This window comes from Gavialis gangeticus, unplaced genomic scaffold (assembly GCF_001723915.1).
Source record: "Gavialis gangeticus isolate Ggan-Ray unplaced genomic scaffold, GavGan_comp1, whole genome shotgun sequence".
NCBI lineage: Eukaryota > Metazoa > Chordata > Crocodylia > Gavialidae > Gavialis > Gavialis gangeticus.
In genome coordinates, this window is record NW_017729029.1 from 64240171 (window position 1) to 64244566 (window position 4396).

Genomic DNA, 4396 nt, shown 5'->3' on the forward strand with positions numbered 1-4396 from the left:
GTGTCCTAGGCAACAGGTACAGAAGAGTGCCCAGCCAGCAGGGATTTAGAGCCCTGACTTATTTCATCTTTGCCGTTCATAGGAAAGTGGTGGTGCATAGGAAGGATTGACAGTGGGTGACCTCCTTTTTCTTCCCCCAAAAGGAGGAAACTACACAACAGTCAGGAAATTCAGAGAAGGTGTGTGTGTGTGTGTGTGTGTGTGTGTGTGTGTTATATGTTGAGCGGCGCACCTGACAGACAGCATCCACCTAGACTATTCTCCATGGTTCTGGAATGGGAATGTTTGAAATAGGAAGGTTTGAAAAGAAAAATGTTCAAGGAAGTCTTAGGGTAGGGGTAGCAAACTCAAAACGTGTGTGTATGTGTGTGTTATAAGTCTATATACTCTATATATACTTGTAATAACTCTTAGGGCTGTGCAAGACTTCGGACAGAGCTTCAGATCTGGAGAAGCTTCCAACGCTTTGGAGTCTGAAGCAGCACATTGGGGTCGAAGTGCCGGCCTCGTTCAGCTTCCTGAAGCTGTTTGGAGCCGCCTCGGAAATCCGACCATAGGGTATAATGGGAAACAATAAAATATCTATAACGTTGTTGTTTTTTCTCTAATTTGAATGAAATTTCCAGGAGTGGTAGACTCTGCAGAGAGTCTGAAGTCTACCAAGTTTCAAGAAGATCAGTGTAGGGGTTTGGGGGCAACTGTACCCCAAATTCTTGAAAGCAAAACTCCTGTCACGTCTATGTGTTACAACACAGGGGAATCAAAACTGCAGGGGTGGTAGCTCTTGCTAAGACCACAAAGCCTGCCAAGTTTCAAGAAAATCAGTGCAGGGGTTTGGGGGGAACTGCCCCTTAAGCTGCAAACAAGCAAAACGGGTGCCATGGGTGCTGTGGGACTGACTGTGTCTGGCTTGGGGCAGGGAGGGAAGACACTACTGCAGGCCTGGCTGCTAAGCTGCTGTGTTCCCAGTTACCAAGGAATCAACCATGATTCACTCTGGGACCAGGGACTCAGGGACCAGCTCAATACATAGGACCTAGCTAGTACATAACAACTGAATGAGCAGCAATTAGTACCTACAAAACCAGACTAGGGAGAGGAAAGAGTCAATACAGACAATCAACTGCCCCAAGACAGACACAGTCTTGGCACAAGTTTTACCTGTCAGCAGGTGGGGGTGCAGGGCCCCAGACTGCACGGATCTCCTCAACAGCTGGCAGGTGTCACAGCAGGAGCCACCATCCCTGCAGCTGTCACCCTGCTGCGCCTTGACACACACAGTGTCACCCAGTTTTGCTTGTCCACAGCTTGAGGTGCAGTTCCCCTCAAATCCCTGCACCAATCTCCTTGAAACTTGGCAGGCTTTGTGGCCTCAGTAAGAGCTACTAGCCCTGCAGTTTTGACCCTCCCTGTGGTGCAACACACAGCCAAGACATGAGTTTGGCTTTCAAAAATTTGGGGTACAGTTTCCCCCAAACCCTGCACCAATTTTCTTGAAACTTGGTAGGTTTCCTGCTCTCAGCAGAGGCTATCATCCCTTCAAGTTTCATCCAAATTGGACAAAACACTACGAAGTTATAGATATTTCATTGATTCCCCATTATACCCTATGGCTGGATCTCCGAGGCGGTTCTGAAGCTTCACAGCCAGTTCAGCTCGATCGAAGCGGAAACCTGGTCCGGAGCTCCGGAGTGAATTGCAGCCATCCAAAGCAGCTGGATCCAAAGCTGGATCAGATCACTGCCAACTTGCACAGGCCTAGTTACTGTAAGTTATCAGTTAGTTATAATTATATGTAATTGTAATGACTATAAATTATATAGTCATAATTATTATATTTTATTATAATTATATTAGGCTTATAATAAATTATAGTTATTATAAGTCTATATAGTCTTCAGTATACGATCTATATAAGTCTACAGACATCAGGCTATAAACAATATGTTTATATATGAGTCTATGTAATAAAAGTCTACCATACATATAAACATGCTATATTATGTAATAGTATACTGTTCGAGAGAATGCTAAATGAAGTGTCTCTCATGCTCTTTCACTTCTTCATCTTCTCTTCCTGCTCTGGGAACAGCGTGCACCTAGCAAGAGAATGGAACCTAAAAAACAGAGGGAGGGAACATAAGAGCGCAATAATATAATATGGCATAACATTATAATAATACTAACAAATTGCCCATCAAGAATAATGGGGGGGCGGGAAGGTGGGGGCAACAGAGGCTTGCATCCACCCCCCCCATTCCTCCTCCCCTGCTTCGGGCCAGGGCTAGGGCCTGAGTCATTTCCCCCCTCCCCTTCAGGCCAGGGCCTAGGCCAGTCCCCCAACTCCACCCCAATGCTTTGGGCCTGGGCCATTTGTTCCCTCCTCCTTTGGGCAGGGGCAGGGGCCGGGGCCTGGGCCATTTCCCCCCACCCCTTTGCACCAGGGCCTGGGATGGTCCTCACCTCCCCCCATCCCCACCTTCCCCCTCCCCTTCAGGCTGGGGCCTGAGCTGGTCCCTGCCTCCTCCCCACTGCTTTGGGCCAGAGCCATTTCCCTCCTCCCCTTTGGAGCAGAGCTGGGGCTGCTCGCTGCCTCTGCCCACTACTTTGAGGTCATGCCCCCCCATCACATTGGGGAGGGCAGGAGAGGGCTGCGTTGGCAGCAGCACCCTGCTTCTCCATGCCACCAGAGAACTGTAGATAACAAAAGTCTAATGTAAGTAATATGTACCACGGCATATACTTCAGAGAATGCTAAAGGAAATAGCCTCTTCCTCTTCTGGGAGTAGCCACCATGGAGCTACCATCAAAGCATAGAAAAAGAAGATAGGATTTTTTTACTGAAAACCAACATGCACCAGCTACAAACAAAACATTCCAACAAACCGGTTTTACAAGAAAGTAGAAGTAAACAATCGACCCCCTCCACCCTTACTTACCAATGAATGCATAATGGTGACACTTTTTTTTAGTTTCCACATCACAAAGCTGCCCTCAGCCAGGGACTCAAAGGTTCCCTGAACCACAGTTTTGTGGCCTGCAATCTTGTCAAATGCTGCATTCCCATTTTTTTCTGCCTGTGGTGTTTAGCCATGTCTCATCCACCTCCCCTCTCTCGTTGATACTGTGAACACGCAACGCGACCACTTGTTCCCGAAATATGTAGGCCTTGAGTGGGGCAGTTCTCCCCCCACCCCCCAGCCTTGTTTTGGTGTAAAAAAACAACAGACAGTTTGGTGCCAGGCTGGAAAAGAGCGCAAAAAGAAGACGGGAAAGTGGATAGGATAGCTGTGTGTTTGCAAAGTGTCTGGGTTTTGTGCAAAGGTTCTGGGGTCTGTGCAGGGCAGTCAGATGCAAGCCCCAGAGGTAGAGTAGACTGGCCAGGCATCTGCCCCTGAGAGGGACTTTGCAAAGTGCATGGCAACTGTGTAGGATGGATTTTGCATACTGGGAGACCAGCCTGAGCCTAGGTGGATGCAAGTGGCATGGTTTTGGGGTGAACATACCCAGCTTCAGGGTGGTGGGAGGACTCAGCAGGAGACTTCTGGCAGGGGCAGGGGGCAGGGACTATGGAGGCCGGTTCACATGCGCCTCCTGCTGTAATTCATTAGGAAAGACATTATGGGGGGGGTAGATCAGTATTTGGCCCCCCGCCCCCGCTGGAATCTGCAGTAAATGACACACAGGACTTCTGTTGCTCAAAAAAGTGTGTCATTCAAACACAAATGTGTGGCACTACATTAACCCAGGCTAAAATTTTAAACACATGGCTAATTAACGAGGACTAAACATTGTGTCATCTACAAATGCCCCCAGTTAGCAGCCAGGCTTAGTAACCAGGTCCAGCTGGAGCTAATTTAGCCTGCCTGGTGCTTAGACTCCTGCCAGGTAGATTGTAATGCATGCCCTATCCTGCTGCCTTTCCCTGCCACATTTGGGTTAAGAGTAAAAAGCTGCTATACTGGTGAGAGAGAGAGCATGGAGTAAGCTGTTTGCATGTAGGGACCAGGAAGCAGTTTGAGAGACAGACAGGAGTTGGGGGTGTGGGGAGAAAGAAGTGCAGAAAGGGGTGAGAGACACTAGCTAACTGGAAGGAACAGCAATTCCTGAACCCAGGCTGAGTTCTGGCCTGCCATGGCTTCACTATAAGTCAATCCTTCCTCCTTACTGCCTCCCTTTCTCCTCATTAACATAGCTGAATGGCTTTATGCTTTTGTGTGTGTTGATAAAGTACTCAAAATCAGTTTCAGAATGGCTTGGAATATGTTGATAGGTGCATACATACTAATTATTCCCCCTACTCTCCATCCCCACCTCCTTTGTGGAAAATTTGTCTATCCAGCAGATCATCTGCTCCCAAACCTCTTCCAACTGAGGAAATTCTCTTTCTTGTCCT

General features: G+C 48.0%; 1 long non-coding RNA gene across 1 annotated transcript; it reads right to left on the reverse strand.

Annotated features, from left to right (window-relative positions):
- Positions 1-1989: 1989 nt before the first annotated feature.
- LOC109300430 lies at positions 1990-2942 on the reverse strand. The gene is made up of 2 exons (XR_002098221.1): positions 2732-2942; positions 1990-2117 (listed from the first exon to the last, which is right to left on the reverse strand). It is a non-coding gene; the product is annotated as an uncharacterized LOC109300430 (long non-coding RNA).
- Between the last annotated feature and the right edge of the window lie 1454 nt (positions 2943-4396).